At 39.0% G+C, this 19393-nt stretch overlaps 1 protein-coding gene across 2 annotated transcripts in view; it reads right to left on the reverse strand.

The window, feature by feature from the left end:
• LOC118815809 (filamin-A-interacting protein 1) overlaps positions 1-18142 on the reverse strand; it is a 58281-nt gene extending 40139 nt beyond the window's left edge. For both annotated transcript variants that reach the window (XM_036582178.1, XM_036582177.1), the window contains exon 1: positions 17877-18142. The gene's annotated coding sequence lies outside the window, so the exon portion shown is untranslated. The remainder of the gene's footprint in view (positions 1-17876) is intronic.
• Positions 18143-19393: the final 1251 nt, after the last annotated feature.

The following is a 19393-nucleotide window of genomic DNA, read 5'->3' on the forward strand; positions in this document are numbered from 1 at the left end:
CTAAGCTTATCACGTATTTCACACCTACTCTGACATCACTTCAGTGTGAAGTGCTTGAGTCCAACTGTAAGACTGAGGGCTTCACTATGGAGCCTGAGTCCATTGTTTCCATTATCAAACCAAGTCATACTCATGGTTTCCACTGCATGATGCCTTGCCTTGTTTGGTTCTGACCTGAGGCCTGAAGGCATCTGGGCGTTTTTCTTGTCCTGTGGTAATACAGTGGAATCATGAGCATTCTGATCTACAGGGACATGCTAATAGTAAGGCTTAGGATCAGGGCAATGCGGTCATTATCTAAAGTCATTAACAGGATGTACTCCTGGGGCAGTGAACGCTGGGAGAATCCACTTCCAAGTATGACAACACCAACATCCTGATACATCCAAATCTTCGCTGACGTGATTAATGATGGGCTTACGTATTGCCTAAATTGGAGCAGGTTATTTGGCAAGCAGCTTTATGACCGTTTCTGGTAAGTGTAGTTCACACAAATGCATGAGTGCAGCAGGCCTGAAGGAAGAGTCCTGAGCCATAGCATCCCTCAAACAGTCATAGACCCACTGATGAAACCGGCATGTGACTCAGGAAAAGAAAATGCTGGCAGTGGGTAGGAAGCTGCTAGTTTACTGTTTGAGTTATTAATAGTTGTTAGAGGGGAACAGTAAGGCCTCTCCTGCGGCTGCTGTCTTCATTTTGAGTGTCAGTTTGATTTGTGCAAAAAGTCCTGCGTAATGTGGTCAGGGTAAAATACACCGGCCTGCTGTTTACACAAAGATCGTGTATCAGATAACTTTATACGAGCAACGGTTCAAAACAGCAACACTTGTTATGTTTATTCAAGCAACAGCATTTCACTCGAATGCCACTGCGGTTTGGCTAGCTGGATCCCCTCATATATTATTACACTCACTCACCTCACGCAACATTTGTTTATAAGGAAAAAAAAATTGTTCCATTATAACAACAATAATGATTCATTTCTTGTTTTGTCTCCATGAAAGACATATCTGGGGTACTTTTAGGGTATTATGCATCTGTAATTCAGATCAGCATTGAATTATCACTCTGAACTCAACGACCTCTACAGAACTCTAAATTAATGTGGGTAAGCTGACTTTGTCTGACTCCTGACAGTTACCCCACTTCTAATAGTGAACTCACTTCTGACAGTTACCCCACTTCTAATAGTGAACTCACTTCTGACAGTTACCCCACTCCTAATAGTGAACTCACTTCTGACAGTTACCCCACTTCTAATAGTGAACTCACTTCTGACAGTTACCCCACTCCTAATAGTGAACTCACTTCTGACAGTTACCCCACTCCTAATAGTGAACTCACTTCTGACAGTTACCCCACTTCTAATAGTGAACTCACTTCTGACAGTTACCCCACTTCTAATAGTGAACTCACTTCTGACAGTTACCCCACTTCTAATAGTGAACTCACTTCTGACAGTTACCCCACTTCTAATAGTGAACTCACTTCTGACAGTTACCCCACTCCTAATAGTGAACCCATTTCTGACAGTTACCCCACTTCTAATAGTGAACTCACTTCTGACAGTTACCCCACTCCTAATAGTGAACTCACTTCTGACAGTTACCCCACTTCTAATAGTGAACTCACTTCTGACAGTTACCCCACTCCTAATAGTGAACTCACTTCTGACAGTTACCCCACTCCTAATTGTGAACTCACTTCTGACAGTTACCTCACTTCTAATAGTGAACCCATTTCTGATATCTACCCCACTTCAGAGTTACCCCAGCACTGATGGTCATCCCTCCCCTGATGGTTACACCACTCTACATAGTTACTCCACACCTGATGGTTACCCCACACCTGATTGTTATCCCAATATCGATGGTTACCCCACGCCTGATAGTTACACCCCTCCTGATAGTTACCCCAGCACCAATGGTTTCTCCACACCTGGTGGTTAAACCACTCCTGATATTTACCCCAGTATTGATGGTTACCCCACACCTGATGGTTGCACCACTCTTGATAGTTACCCTACTCCAAACGGGTATCCCACGTAGTGACCCCACTCCTCATGGTTACCCCACTGCTGATGGTTGTCCCACTTAAGATAGTTACCCCATTCTTCATGGTTATCCCACTCCTGATGGCTATTCCACTTATGATAGTTACCCCTTTCCTCACGGTTACCCCACTCCTCATGGTTATCCCACTTAAGATAGCTACCCCATTCTTCATGGTCATCCCACTCCTGATGGTTATCCCACATATGATAGTTACCCCATTGCTCATGAAACCCCACTCCTGATGGTCATACCACTTATGATAGTTACCCCATTCCTAACAGTTAACCCATTTCTGATAGATACCCCACTTCTGACAATTACCCCACTTCTAATGGTTAACCCACTTTTGATGGTTATCCCACATTTGACAGTTACCCCATTCCTCATGCTTACCCCACTCCTGATGGTTACCCAACTCCTGAAGATTATCCCATTCCTGATAGCTAATGAACTCCTGAAAGTTACCTAACTCCAAATGGTTATCCCATTTCTTATAGTTACCCTATCCCTGATGGTTACCTCACTCTGATAGTCACCCTCTTCCTGATTACCTAACAACTGAGAGTTACACCATATCTATAGTTATCCCACTCCGGATGGTTATTCCATAGTCACCTCACTCCTGATGGCTAGCCCACTCCATAGACTTATACCATTCCTATGATTACTCCATTTCTGATTGTTTGATATATTCATGGCTTTGCATTTCTGATCCCTTTTATCTTAATGTAAACAATGCCATGCATGACTTTTATTTCTGTACAGACTTTCATCAATAAGACAAAATAGTTTAAGAAATTGTAAGAATTTGCATTTTTAGTTACCCTACTCCTTTGAGTCACCCCACACCTGATGGTTACCCCTTTCTGATAGTTACCTCACTCCTGATGGTTACCCCACTTCTGATAGTTACCTCACTCCTGATGGTTACCCCATTCCTGATAGTTACCTCACTCCTGATGGTTACCCCATTCCTGATAGTTACCTCACTCCTGATGGTTACCCCACTCCTGATAGTTACCTCACTCCTGATGGTTACCCCATTCTTGATAGTTACCTCACTCCTGATGGTTACCCCACTCCTGATAGTTACCTCACTCCCGATGGTTACCCCACTCCTGATAGTTACCTCACTCCTGATGGTTACCCCACTCCTGACAGTTACTTCACTCCTGATAATTACCCCACTCCTGATAGTTACTTCACTCCTGATGGTTACTCCCTTCTGGTTTGCATGCACAGCATCTTGAACATGGAGTTAAAAGATATTTATAGGGACCTCCCCATTTGTGCCCAAAGCTATCACTTTATCAGTTATCATTTGCCAAAGCATCAGTTTCACTCCACAGCTGCAAGGAACCAACTACACCAACCATTTGTGAACTGCTAGAGGTCAGATAACTGAACTTGGTATACTCGCTGCTCTTGCAATAATTAATTCCTAGGATTCTTGAGGTATTTTAGAGAAAGGCATTCGGCACACAAGTACGCAAAGAAACATTTATATATAGATAAGGATACTGATAGACCTTGTGTACAGACACACACATGGACGCACATACAAACACACACAGGCCTTGTTGGCATGGCAGTGAGGCTAAACTGGGAACACAAAGACTAGCTCTTGCCAGCCAGGCATTGCTGCCGTAATTGCTGTGGGATATAAACAGTCATGAGGCCACAGTATTTTGTCTTCTCCTGGGTTAGCGTCCACCTGCCACCCTCTCTCAGGCTGCTCTGCCACATACGTCAGATATGTGCTGAAAGAGACAGTGCTTCATCCACTCTAGAGATTCATGGCCACTTTCATTCCATGCAAACATTCCCCTTTCCCCTTTTTTATGGATTTTTTTTGTATAACTAATGTAAAAGACACAGACAGTGGATTCTACTTAAGGGACTAATGAAGAAAGACACTAACACATTCTTGCCATTTCCACCCCCTTGGCCTGAGCTGGAAAGCATTCTAGTTAGCTACAATAAAACAAGGTAGTGACAGGTGGTGGCAGTTGTCCAACCTCCCCCCATCACCACGATCCTCTAGTCCTTCAAGAAAATGTCTGAGAACAGAATTCAAGCACACAGGGACAGCAGGAATGTGACTAAATAAGGGAATAGCAACATGAAGAGGCCAGAAGTCCTTTTGCTGAGGCCTTAGATTTAGGTTTAACATTAGAGGTTAGCATTTAGCATTAGCATTCTAGTGGACTGTAAGGTCAAAGCTTCTTTTAGCTTGGTATGACCTTAGCCCAAACTCACATTCTCAGAGTCTTTATGGTTCTACACTCTTTAAGGTGCCACAAAGGGTTCTTTGAGCTATGCCACAGAAGAACCATTTTGCTTCCATAAAGGACCATTTTTGATTAAGAGATTTGTGCATCCAAAACTATTTAAATGTTTAAAGAACCTTTACATAATGCATGGGCTCTTTACCAATTTAAGTGTTTCTTCTAGAACCTTTCCAGTTTCTTTGAACTTCACATTCACACACCTCATTTGCAAATATGGTTCTCCAAGGAGCCATTCATTAAAGGGTTCTTTGGGGTAACCAAAAATGTTCTAAACCCTATTTGGCACTTTTATTTTTAAGAGTGTCGTTTTATTGACACTACTGCTGGGTTTGAGCAAAGAAAAAAGGAACATTTGCGAAGCCATAACAATTTAACAGCCATCAAAAAGAGTGCTTAACCGTGCTGAATTGCTGCGAGGGGTTGTTTTAGTCCGTGATACATTGTTTGGGTTTTGCAAATCCTGCATTGGACACAGTATATTGGATTCACAGTCCCGAGGAGACTACTGTTACTGAGGCTGAGGGATCATGAGAAGGTCAGCAGAGTTACTATGAGGTATAACTTCACTCCTCCTGAAAAAGACAGCACTGGGGCTTTTTTTCTTTCTCAGACACACCTACAGCATTTCTCCAGATGACCTCCCATGACCCCTGACCAGAGCAGGGCGTGGTAGAGCTGAGAGGAGCTGCAATGATCTCGGAGGTCCAGCCTAGTAGAGTGCGTCACAACAAAAGCGTGTAGACCATACATAACACTGTTATCTTTATCTTTTAAAGGTCTAGAGTATTTTATTATTTATTTGGCTATATTTACAGTTCACATTACACAATTATTATAATATAATTTTACAGAACTATAGTAACAGTGTTATGTAAAGCATTACATTTACATTCGATTTACATTCTATATTGACATGTTCAAGTTTGCATTTCTGATTTTTCCATTCATTTTAAGGTAAAACAATGACAGATATATGACTTAAATGTAAACCACGATTTTTCACAATGAACAGCAAAAGAATTTCATAAAAACTAGCATAATAAAATATCTCCTTTTCTACTTACAAACACAATGTGGTGTGGACTGCAAGTCTAGAATCTGTACGTTCCACAGAATTCCCCTGCTTGTTTCAATAAGCTATGAGTGGGAAATAATTAAATGAAATGTAAGAGACATTTTAAAGTGTATACACCATCAGGGATCTAGGAGGGTTAGGTCACAGTTACAGAGAACGGAAAAGATTTTCCACTTTAGCTCAGTTGGAGAAACATGCATTGAACATTCTTCATCATCCAGCAGCCTCCTCCTGAGCGAACGCTCTCAGTCTGCCCGTGTTCGTCCCGTTAAATTTCTGTCTTCAGAACCTCACACTGTGAGTGGGACGTTTTCCATCTTGCCTGCTATTAATACACGGCGTGTGGAGTGCAGCTGACGCACCAAGCCTAGCCATCACGTGTGAGTCCAGGTTACAGTCTGTGAGGATAGATGATAAATACAGCACTCTCATTCACGCAGCTTTAGGCTAATTACTTCCTAACCATCTGTTCTGTGCCATCATCACTTGGCGTTTATCTCTAGCCGTAGTGGAAGATGTCACACCGCGTTTTCAGGTTTCGATATCTATAAATGCAACATCCAGAATGTTAATATTAAGAGACCGCTAACTTCACCACTGATTGGCTTGGATCAATTATTAATAATAAAGGATCAGCAGTCAAGAAACACAATACAGATAGGCTCTCGGCAGAGCAAGGATGAAGGAGCTTGAAAAGATCTGTAAATGTAATAATGTGTCTCTACAAACAAAGTTGTCAAGGCTGTGGTCTTTTCTGCGGTTGTATAGATGTGAAAGCTGGACAATAAAAAGGCAGGACAGGAAAAATATTGATGCCTTTGGACATTTCTGTTGGTGAAGAGTTTTCAGTGTATCTTGGATGGCAAGAAAAAAAAACACACAGATCCCTGACCAAATTAAGCCTCACCTCTTACTTGAAGTTGATAAACAAACTGAAGCTCTTATTTTAGACATATTATTGGAACCAGTTCATTGGAAAAGACAACTGTGCTTGGAACAGTTGAAGATAAAAGAGTAGGAGGGTGGTCAGCAACAAGATGCATGGAGATAATCAGAGGAATCACGAATAAGCCAAACAGAAGACGAGAGAAAAACTATCCAGATGGTCGCCAGACGTCGGAACTGACTTGACGGCAATTAATAATAACAATGCCACTGTACATTGCAAAATGCATAGCATGACAAGACGTTTGTGCACTCACACATCTAACTTGGTACAAGTACAGTTATATACAACACTGAAGTGAACTTTGGCAAAAAAAAAAAATCTACACAATTTACACATTTTTCTCTTTTATCCCAAATGTAGAAGTCTGAAATTTGCTTCTTTAGTTTTGCACTGGAGCTACAAAGCTAACGTAGCTAACAAGTGTACACCACCAATTATCATTGTCAGGGGTACAAATTTTGTCTGAGAAGTATGGGGACCAATATAAAACTAGGTGAACAAAGAGTGTCTACATTTAAATATCATATTATCATGACATCTAAAATGCTTTAAAAATTATCAAGAGGAATAATAATGTAACAACAATAATAATAATGTAATAATCATTCTTCAGTATAGAGATTAAATTTTATTGCCTTTTTAATTTGAAAGTGCCTGTCTTTTACATTGTGTGTACATTTCATGATGAATGGATCTTAAGAAAAGGTCCCAAATGACTTGGAAAAAATTTTGGTTTCATTGACTTATATTAAGAGTAAAGAAGTTTTTTTTTAAAGAAGGTTACCATTTTGGAGATAAGAGGTTTTGTTCCGACAACAGCAATATGCGATATGGTGTGATATGATGCTGGTCAGCAGCAGTGTAAGTTGTTATGCTGGTCACCACTCAAACCAGCATAAGCTATGCTTTGGATCCTGGGTGACCAGCTAAACCAGCACCAGACCAGCATAAACCAGCTTAGATCTGCATGGACTTTTTCAGCAGGGAGACAAGATTGCGATGATTTAGTCCCCATGTGTCTAACACACGGCCTGTTGGCCAAGTCAGGCCCGTGGCACAATCCTATTTGGTCCACATAATTATTTTAATTTTCTATTAATATTAGCCCATTTCACCATAATCTGCACTATAGTTCCAGCATGCAATGTAACGTGTGCTCCCACCCCAACAACGACCTATGGGACAGCACCACCAAAAACAACAAAAAAAAGATGGCCGGTGTCTAGTTAAAGCGAATGGGCAGTTTTCAAAAACCTACTGTACATTGGTGACATTTAAAGGGATTTAACAGTTATCTGCAGCTAATGTAGTCTACTGTTTTATCTAAAACAATTTGTTTTTATTTAAAATGATTTTTCAATTGTTCAAGTATTCAGTGTCTATTTTTTATTGTATGGCACATTTTCAACAAACAATGGCCAGTTGGGGTCATGGCAAAATGTTAAGTAAAAACTGAATAGAACACAGCTGGCCCACAGACTTGTTAAGATTTTTTAATATGGCCCTTTTAGTGGTTGAGTTTGACACCCGATTTAGTCATTCAGTTAGCACAATGCCAACTATCGGTTACAATCCTACTGTTTAGCAACTTTAATCTGTGCAAAACTAATGAAGCAAACTTCAGACACCAAACATCTCTTGGCTCACTGACTATGTTTGGTGTACAGACCATCACTTTAAGCGAAGGTGAACAGAAGGTGAACAGATTTATACAGTATCTCTCCCTTTTAGCGCACTGAGTTGATCCAGAAGTTACTGTAGCCTGAGAGGGACTTTATTCTGGAGTCCATTTGAGCCGCCCTCGCAACAAACGTGACCCCATTACAGGTCACCTTACACGGGGAGCTGGACGAGGGACTGAAGCTCCAGAGTGGATATAAAAATAGGGATCATAAAAGCGGGCCTGGGTGAACGCTCCTTCCAAAAAAGCTTCTCAGGAGACGTCTCTCATGCACTGTAATTCCTCTAAGTCAGCGCGAGAAACACGGCTGAAGAATGCTGTAATTGTATAATTATTGGCTTCGCTGCGTTTCATCATGTTTCATCAGACATTTCGAACAGCCTCAAACGAGCGAAACCGTATGGGGGAGGAGGACGCGCTGGCTAGCGCTAAAGTGCTGGCTAAGTGGATGACTGTGATGGATGAGTGAGAGCAGAGTGATAAGTTTTGAGGTTTTATCTTCGTGAGCGTGTTCTGCAGAAGCAGACTCGTCCAAAAGAGTGACATCACTGGCCAGATGTACTGCTCGAGCAACCTCGTCTCAAATGCCTTTCTGCTGGGATGGAGATGAGATCACTTCCCTCATAAAGTAAATGGAGAGCGAGAGCGAGCGAGAAAGAGAAAGAGAGAGAGAGAGAGAGAGAGAGAGAGAGAATCAATGCAGTCATAAGTCTCCACCGTTATCTTGTCGTCTCTTTCTTATGCCGTATTCAGCTCAATATCTGGTGTCAGCAAATATCTGTATAATTATAGAAAAAGTCTGAGGGAAGTTTGAACAGTTAGCATAAGTAATTAGCTTGGAGGCCAGCTCAAAGCAACAGGGGCTGGGAGAGTTACTCAAAAACCTATTCCAGTACAAATGACTGATTACCTGTAACCTAATCCAAAGAATTACTGTGTTAAAGTGGTAACACTGTATTCTGCAGTCTTTTTAGTTCTATACACTAAAAGGTTCTTCTACTGTTACAATGTCAAGCTTGTAACGATAGCAGACCCCTTTTTGGTGCTATACAGAACCATTTTCAAAAAGGATCTACATAGAATCATATACAACACATTTTCCATCAATCTACAGAACAAATTAACCATGCAAAGAACCATTTAAGCATGAAATGGTTCTACACAGAAGTCATGGTGTTAAATAGAACCATTTTCTTTACTAAAGAACCTTTAAAAACAGCTTTTTGAGAGTGTAAGCATTAATCAGGTAAGTGTGAGGTAGAAACTCCAAAGTACATACTTAAAAACGATGGCTCTTCAAGGGTTCTTTGACTAGAAAATGGTTCTATATAGAACCACAAACACTCAAAGAACCCTTTGCATGATTAAAGGGGTATCTGCATTGTGAAAGCGTTCTTCAGATTGATGGAGAATGTGTTGAATATGGTTCTATTTAGAACCTTTTTTAAAAGAGTTATATATAGCCCCAAAAAGGGTTCTTTTATTACAAGCTTGACATCGTAACAATAGAAGAACTCTTTTTTTGGTGCTATATAGAATCCTTTTTCAAAGTTTACAAAAATAAAACAGCAGGAAAAAATAATGTTGCACTTTTGCCATTTGTAACGTCACATTTTCCTGTAACTGTCATGGATTACACTTGCCTAGTTTTTTGTCCTAATTATGTAATGCCATAGGCATGTGATTAGCCTGATGCTAACTGGTCAAGTATAAGCTTACATTACTTGCTAGCTACATTAGCCTCATTGCTCCAGAACACAACTAAAGCAGCAAACTTCAGAAACCAAACATGTCTTGGAAAATTGTGTAAATTTGGACTTTTTCTCAAACGTTTGACTCAGTAAACAGAAGGCAACATTTGAAAACACTTTTAGGAGTTTGTAGTATAGATATGATGGTTACACTTAACTGAGGGGCAGCACTCCTAAGGCTACATAAGGCAAGGCAAGTTTATTTATATGGTACCTTTCACACACTGCGGTCATTCAATGTGCTTTACAAATGATGAAATACAAAGAAGAAGCAACAAATTAAAGGAGAACAGAAATTAGACACGTGATTAAAACAGTACATTTTAAAAGAGAATGTAAACAAAATAAAATCAAAACAAAACTAAAATTAGGATAATAAAGTGCCGTTACAGGAGAGAAGTGCAGTACAGCTGACAGTGACTGTGTTTACATGCACTTCATTATCCGTAAAACTGTAGAAAATCAGATTTTGTCAGTAATCCGAACAACGCGTTAACATGCACTTGAGAAATCAGATAATGGGGAAACTACGGGTCTCTGTGAGTCAGACAGTAATTGGATTTCTGCTTTACAACCAGCCAATAAACTCACAGAAGAAGATGTGATGTAAACATAATGTAAAACTCAAACTTCATGCCATTGTTTAAATCGCACCACTTTACCTAGAAATATTTAAATCCTTTATTTCGTCAAGCATGCAGTTGGTTTCAGCATCGCTTCAGAAGTGTTTAGCTGCCATCTTGCAGCAATGCCACTTTCTTATATCGTAGCCTGTTTCGCACATGCGCAGACTGAGAAATCCGAAAGAAATCAGAGTAAGAGTTTACCTGTACTGAGAAATCTGATTACTGAGCTGAAATCCAGCTTTTTATCATATTTTTTAATCAGATTTCTAGACCTTACTCTAATCTAAGAAATCGGAGTATGCTGTTTACATGACCATTTGAATAATCAGATAACTGTAGAAATCAGATTATGATCGGATTATTGAGTGCATGTAAACACAGTTAGTGCTGTCAACTGAGCTGAAAGCTGCTCAAACAGTAATGTTTTAAGGCTGGATTCAGAAGTGTCTAGTGCATAAATCAGTCAGCATAGACCAGTATGTCTGGTTACCAGTAAAACTAGCATATGTTGTGTTTTGGATGCTGGTGTGCTGGTCAACCATCATGACCATGCTGGGTGACCAGATAAACCAGCACCAGACCTGCATAAACCAGCAAAAAACAACATAGACCAGCATGGATTTCATGCTGGTCTGTGCTATTTAGACATTTCAGGGCTTAATATAACAAGTGCCAGTTATCATAACACTTGTGGAGGTGAAATTATATTAAAAAATGACATAAGCAGCCTTTATGACAACTGACACTTGTTGGAACAAGCCTTTACGAATGTTGTAGGTTTATGTCAGTTGCCATGCCTTACGAATGCTGTCCTTCAATAAAGTTTCTTGATATAAAGTGCTATTGTGCACTGTTAATATGTAACCAAACACTGTTCATTACGACCAATGAATATTTAGAATTCAAGGAGTTCAGAATTCAAGAACAATTTCTTTTAAAGATGATGAACGAGATAAAAATTCAGAGATATTTTTTCGTTTTTATTTAATAACCACATATTTAATATCGCCTGAGCAGATGCCTGACTAACTCTATGTTCTAGTATGACAGTATATTTTGATGTGTGGGTGGTCTGCTGCCTTCCACAGTGATATGTTATACAGAGTCAGAAAGAAAAAATACCTAAACAAACACAACTCATTTATTCTGTCTGTGTTATGTTGCCACGGCTACAGCCCGGGCCACTGTTTCTCTCTCTCACTGAGATGTTTTGAGCTGAAATAGGCCGCTGATCTCAGAGCCCAGGCCTTATCACTGAGCCCTCGGCCACAGCGCTGGGGTTCAAAAAGAAACAGTGAGTGAGTCATTCCTGCGGCCAGCACAGAGAGGCGTTTAAGATGTCCGTCACTTTTTATGCTAGACAGGGGGTGCCAGAAAGGCCAGTGAACTTGGCATGGTAGGGCAAACATTAAGCAACAAATGAGGCTAACGAGGAGTGTGTGGGTATTGGAAGATGTAAAATAATAATATGAAATATGGACGCATCACTTACTTCAAGAGACTGTGGAGAAATGTAAGAGTGCATTTCTCAGAACATAAACTTCTATTAAACTGTCCTGCACTGGAAACAGGCCTCTGGGGTCCTTTTTGAGAAGAACAGCTGACAAAATTAGACTTACTTAAAAGAGAAAACGATTTGATGAATTTATGACCGCATCAGAAAGCAGAGTTTTATATGGAGACACAAAGTACCTCTCACTGCCAACTGAAAACAGAGTATAAATGCTGCACAATTTTGAGAAACATTTTCCTCTGCGACCTTTCTAACACACCAGTCACAGTACTACAGGAATTTTTAATATTATAGAGCCCACAAGGGATCTAGGCAGAGGGGAACCCCTCAGGCCTTCTAGGCCATCTCTGGTTTCTGGGAACTAGAGAAATAAATGTCTGTAACTTTAAGTTTTTTTTTTTTTATTCAGTAGAGCTGTCATGCTTGTATTTTTAAACCCTATTGTAGTAGTGCGTTGATACTCTTATTTCATTGTTAAGATTTGGTTGGAAATAAAAGGGTTTAGTTCTCGAAACATCCTATGGAAGATTGTCCAACCAGGATTTTTTCCTTTGTGATATCTTGTTAGATACAGCCAAGTGAGCTGTCCCATTGGTTAGGACTTCAGGAGCTCAACTGAAGGCCTTACTTGTTAGATTACCAACATAATTCGGAGGTGACAGAGGAATCAACCAATCACGTTTTGATTACAATAGGTGGGATCAATTTTGAGAGTCACTCTAGGTCTTGTGGAAGTTTTAGATACATCACTGACTGTGAATATGAGCTGAAGTCTAACCAGGTTTCAGGTAGTTGTTAGGAAAGGAAAGCAGCGGCAGCAGCTCAATGGCAGGACTCTACTGAGAGTCACTGTAAAACTGATACATACAAGCTCAAATATATGTTAATGTCGGTCACAAATTTCAAATAAAACGAAAAGAATGTCCTTTACGGTAATCAAATATCTGTGTTCAGTCTAGAACTGTCAAAAAATATGATTTTTACCATCTTTTTGTTGCACTGTGGTGTAATCAAATATCAAAAGACGTTTTAGAGGGGCTCCCGAGTGGCGCAACCGTCTAAGCGTTGGCCCTATCATCAGGAGATTGCGAGTTCCATCCCTGGTGATGCTACAGCCATCCGTAGCCGGGAGCCCAAGAGAGCACAATTGGCCTCGCTCTCTCTGGGTGGGTAGGATGGCTCCCCTTCTCCCCCCATCACTCAGCGCGATGCTAGTCAGCGCAGGCGTCTGTTAGCTGACGTAACAGATCTGGCGGTTGGCGCTTTCCTCCAAGCGCGTTCGGCTGTCCGATGACGTTGCGTGAGCGGCAGCTCGAAAAGAAGCGGTGGCACTTCACAGGTCTCGGAGGAAGCCTGTGTTAGCCTTCACCCTCCTAGCGTTGATAGCATCGTGTGATTGGGGGAGTCCTAACTAGCGGGTGGAATTGGACACGACTAAATTGGGGAGAAAATTGGTCAATAAATTATTAAAAATAATAATAATAAAAAAGACGTTTGTAACAAAAGTTGTAGCGATTTTGAAGGACGATTACAATAAATAAGACTTGTCTTTTGACTTTTGTTTATGAATCATGCTTAATTTGACCAAAGACATGAACTAACACAGTAAAAAAGGTCATTTTTGATTTCAAATTGACTGTTCCATAACATGTTTTCTCTTTCTCTTTATCTCTCTCTCTTACTCTCTCTCTCACACACATTTGTTCTCTATCTCTCTCTGACTTTCTCTTTCTCTCTTGCTTTCTTACTCACACATTGTTTTTCTCTATCTCTCTCTGCCTTCCTCTTTTTCTCTTGCTTTCTCTCTCTCAAACACTTTAACACTCTTTTCCTTTCTCTTTTTCTCTTGCTTTCTCTTTCTCCCTATATAAAAACATGTTGTAAGATGTACAGAGAAATGTCAACATATAAAATGTAAATAAAGTATGTCTTCATTAAAATGAAATTTGGCAGATTATCACTGCACTCTTAGCAAAAAGGGTTCTACAGTTTATTACTTACAGTTGTGGAACCCTTTTTGGGCTATAAAGAACCATTTGTTAAAAGGTTCTTTAGAAAACAATATCATTGCTGAAAAACTGTATCTAAATTTTTGTCAATTTTTATTTTTGTATATCATTTAAACAGGGCAGCTGCTCTTTACACTGTGTGAAAATGCCATAATAAATAGACCAATAGAAACGTTCCAAAATCACTTGGAATAAAAAATTCCTTACCTTAATTTACGCTGAACGCTAAAAAATCTTTTTCTGTCTCCTGTAAAGTGGCTAGTTTTGGAGATACATGTTTCTCCTTGGACAGCCACGATATATAAGACATTCTCAATTACGAAAAAGAACCATGTAAGCATTCAAATGATTCTTTGAGTTGTCATGGTTCTGTGTATAACCACTGACTTTCCTAAAGAATTCCTGAAGAACCTCTTTTTCAAGGGTGTATACTTATACATAAGTGTGCAGAATAACTTAAAGCATTCAGGTGGTTGTATTTACAATATATCACATTTTCTAAGGCCTCATGTGGCCATTTTTATTTCTCCCCCTCCTCTGTCTCTCTTACTGGAGAGTAATGTGTCTGGTTCCTCAGCACGCGTCTTTTGCTCCATGAACTGAACTGTTTGGACAGTTTTCAGCGTCCAGAGAGATTGTTGAGTCGCAGTGTCTGAAAGCCGGAGTTATGACCACATCGCTTTATCGTTTATGCTCTCCCCCACGTTTTGCAATAAACTCTCCCGGGTCTGAAACCACTCGCTGTTCTGTTCTTAGACAGAATCAATGAGAGAAATCCAATGAACAGAGCTTCAGCTAAAACCGCTGCTTGTGTAAAGCATCTTAAGTGAACCTTAGTTCATAAGTTTTCACTTACATGCACATTTAGATAAAGTGAGCTACATAAAATCACTTCAGGGAAATACTGAAGTTGAAACTAAAATATACTCAGTCTGAGATGTAAACAGTCATTCAGAGTGGTTTGGTGCAAATTGGTTCACTGTAGAGAAACTTAGTGACTCATTTCTTTACAGTGGTGGTGACAGAAACCAGGGGTCACCATGTCTACAACACAAATTTTGCCATTTTATTTACCATCCCAATGAGCCTACACATGTCTTCTGAGTTTTAAGTCATGCTGATAACGGGAAAATAGTGGTAAATTAGAAAAAATAAGGTGTTTCAGAACTATGTTACCTGCAAGTATCTCCCCGTCATACATTTTAGACACAAAATAAACATTTTAGGACAAAACTGTCTTTGTAAAACAATGACATTACATGTAATGACTTTCTGTGAGGACACTTTGAGTCATTAAACTCTTCAGACGTCTGGTTCCTATCAACTCCACTGTGAACAATTCTGTACAGTTGGTATCTCTACAACAGAGCACTTCACACCAACCCACTCTGAATGACTTTATTTACAACTTTACCATTAAACTATGCAGAAATTTTGAAAAATTGGTGGAACTCCCCTTTAAGGACAAATGGAGTTTTAGAGCTTAGATTTACAGTAGGTTTCGTCACTCATGGTTTTGATAGTTGCAAGAAGACTGTAAAACACTTAAGTGTAACCCTTAACTAGGAACAGCAATAAAATTTAAGTATACTCTTTTGTTTTATGTTAGCAGCCACAAACTTCAGTGCTAGACGACCGTTTCTCTCCAGAATTCTCAAAGAGTAACTCATGCAGATCTTACACCAATGACTCAAGTACACATGGTACACGTTTGGTGATTATCATTCCCATAAATGTGAATCAATACCAGAAAAATGAAGGCCAAACTGTGGATCTTAGTGAATAAACTCTGTACCCTCTTCAAATTAAGTTCTATTAAGACTACTGTATTTGGCTACCAACATGGAGACTTTATAACACATGCATAAGCAATTAATAATATATTTCTAAAGCAACACTTGAGTACACGTGAACAGCCATTAATCCTAAGATGCCATAAAATGCTTAGTGAAGTAATGACATTGTATTTACACAAGGGGCCTTAAACACGGGTTATGAAACAGCATTACCAAGTAATGGTAAATCATAAGCCTAGTTAATAATTTTGTACCAGTCTATGAAAGATTGTGATGAAAGAAAGTGATCATTTCCATACATATTTTATACGCATATTTGTATAAATATACATATACATATACTTTTTTGAGTAAAACTAAAAATACTCCTGGTAAAATATTACTTGAGTAAAGTAATAATAATTGAAATCATTTCCACTTGAGTACCAAACACTGCTTGCTTTTCAATGTATTTAAGTATCTAAACTATTATCCTTATGCATCTAAACTAATTCTCCCTAATAGAAATTGTACATTTATATTTTGGCTCAAGTAGAAATACATAAAGCTGAAATATTGTGGTCCTGTCTAGATCAATTTCTTGTAAATGATGCTTTATAACAGTGTTTCAAATTCAGTGAGTGTCTGTCACTTTATTTAATGCCCCTTATGTGAACAGTGTCATTTATTTCATAAAACATCTACGTTATCCTGTGATTACTGGCATAAGCTGTTCATAAATACTCAAGTAATGCTTTTTAAATACATTATTTACTGCTTAAACATGTGTTATAACATGACCTTTGAAGGTGTCCTTCAAAAACGGAGTTACTAAAGCTTTACATTATGTAGACATTCTTTAAACTGTAAACAGTTTTTGTAATACACAGCTTATTTACACAAAATGGGTCTTAAAGAACCATCAATTGAATGATTCTTTGAAAAAAGAGTGCTTTTTCTATGGCATTATCCCAAAGACCCCTTTTTTGTGTGATTTTTAAGAGTGAAAGTGAAAAACTGAACTGCATCAATGGAAAAAGCTACTGGACTTCTACATGTATTGCTTTAATTAACAGGTTTTCCGCTTTGTTTACATTGAAAGCTGTTGTATGACTTTAAAGGGGAATTCCATTGGTTTACATTTTTGTTTAATTAAAAAAGTTAAGATTTAAACAGTCATTCAGAGTGATTTGGTGTGAAATGCTCAGTTCACTGGGATACATTCATAGTCTGATGTGAAAAAAACAAGAAACAGAGCCAGAACTGTTTACATTGTTGGTGATAGGAACCAGACGTCCACCTCTAACAGCTCCCTCACAGAAAGTTATTACATGAAATGGTTTTGAATTGACTATCAGATGCCTGAGACATTGTTTTTCGATAGTTTTAAGAAGATTTTGGCCTCAAACATATATAGTTGCTTCTGTGCAAAAACCTTGTATCTCCATTTTTGCTGTTTTTCATGTTTTGTGCTGTTTGAATACACCCGCAGCCCTTTGCATGGTATTAAAATTCATAATAATTAGGCAAGTAAAAAATGGTCCTTAAGATGGTTATTTAACAATGTTTTTGCCATCTCATGCAAAATGATCATTTTGGAGACACAAGGTTATGTTCTGACAGTAATGATATATTTTTTAATCCACAGGGGTGCATGCAGGGTGCTGTAAGGCAAAACAGTCCCCAAATAAAAATTATGTTTTCAGATTTATCACTATTTTACCATCATCAACATGACATATAAGACGCGTAGAAGACATGTGTAGGTTCACTGGTGGTTTTGGATAGTAAATGAAATGGCTATATCTGTGTTGTAGACATGGTGACCCCTGGTTCCTATCACCACCACTGTAAGGAAATCTGAGTCTGTAAGTTTCTCTACACTGACCCATTTCACATCAAACCACTCTGAATGACTTCATTAACATCTCAACCACTGAATTATGTGGGAATTTTCAGAACTCTGCAGAATTCCCCTTTTAATTACCACATCTAATGGATTCAGATAGAGTTCAGTCAGCACGGACGGACTTCACAACTGCAATTCATGTTGGCATGTTTTCAGTGAAAGTCTAACAATCCTCGTGGTTCACTTTGTGAATGATAACTAACTTCTCTAACGTAAGCTGAGTGAATAAGAAAAGTGTCCTACCTTTCCACAGTCACTCCCAAGTGTGAGGACTTAAAGCAAATAAAATCCTATAGAATGACCGCTCCTTCCCTTTTGACTTCTGCTTTAGTCTGACCACCCAGACAGAGGCACCATCACAAAGTAAGCGTTTTCCTGCCCTCTTCTTCTCCTCTCTTCTTCTTCTCTTCTCTTTCCTTTCTTCACCTCCTGCTCTCCCTTCTGCTTCCAACCCCAGCAGCGTGAGCGTGTGTTTTGTCCTCCCTCAAAGTGTGTGAGCCAGCAGAGAGACTCTGACATGCTTACGAGAGAGAGAGAGAGAGAGAGAGAGAGAGAGAGAGAGAGAGAGAGAGAGAGAGACCAATCAGGAGGAAGAGGTGGTCAGAGTTTAAAAGTGGAGTTTTCTCTTCACTTACAGGCTTAGAGAGTTGTGGATAGTAACTACTTACATTCACTCAGTTTTATGTACCTACACTATAGAATACATACTGATGAACTCCATGGAAAAAAACTGTACTGTAATTTGTATCTAATTCATGCTGTTTCCTGCTGTTGCTGGTTTTCTTCATGTAATTCTTTTGATAACGTTTCTTGGAAATTGTAATTATTCAAATGAATACAAAAATGAACACAAACTTCTTAACGTTATTTTGACTCTTATCGTCTGCTTTAGCCCACTGATGCTCCCATAATCCCACTGCCTTACATGACCTAAGCCAACAATTCACCATATCCCAATAACAAACTCCTGCAAATTTGACCATGAAGTGAGTAGCTGTGTGAATGTCAGTTAATCGTATGTATGTGTATTGTCACGAAACGCATGCACAAATCCAGTACAACACCAAAGCTGAGCTTATCACTTGTGAACATGTTCACTACTGAGGAAATTGTTCAGTTCAGTCATCCCATGATTTATCAGTCTACTCAGGCTTTAGCAGAGCTCAGTAACACTGAGATTAATAACTGATCATCACATTGATTTATCAGTCTACTCAGGCTTTAGCAGAGCTCAGTAACACTGAGATTAATAACTGATCACATTGATTTATCAGTCTACTCAGGCTTTAGCAGAGCTCAGTAACACTGAGATTAATAACTGATCATCACATTGGTTTATCAGTCTACTCAGGCTTTAGCAGGCATTTTTGTAAAGAAGCCGTTTTGAGTTCTTCTCTATTCCACAAATAAATCGAAACTGTGTAATAAACCTTTTAATTATGCTCTCTATAGAGGATATGTTAGCTTATTATTACTTAGAAAATCAATAAAACGTCATTTGACCGGTGCACAAACTTATGCATACAACTTTATTCTTAATAAACTAACTAAACATTTTACAGTGCAAGAAAATTACAACATGATAATGAATACACTCAATTTTTATTTACAAACATTTTTGTGTTATTTTATTATAATTTCTCACTGAAGCTAACTGTGTTCCTTGCTAACTACAGAACTGATGAAGACAGAACTAGAAATATTAAAGTAATTTTATGCATTTATCTGTGACCGAATTGGTTTTATATCACTGAAAACAT

Source organism: Colossoma macropomum, unplaced genomic scaffold (genome assembly GCF_904425465.1).
Source record: "Colossoma macropomum unplaced genomic scaffold, Colossoma_macropomum, whole genome shotgun sequence".
In the NCBI taxonomy this organism is placed as follows: Eukaryota; Metazoa; Chordata; class Actinopteri; order Characiformes; family Serrasalmidae; genus Colossoma; species Colossoma macropomum.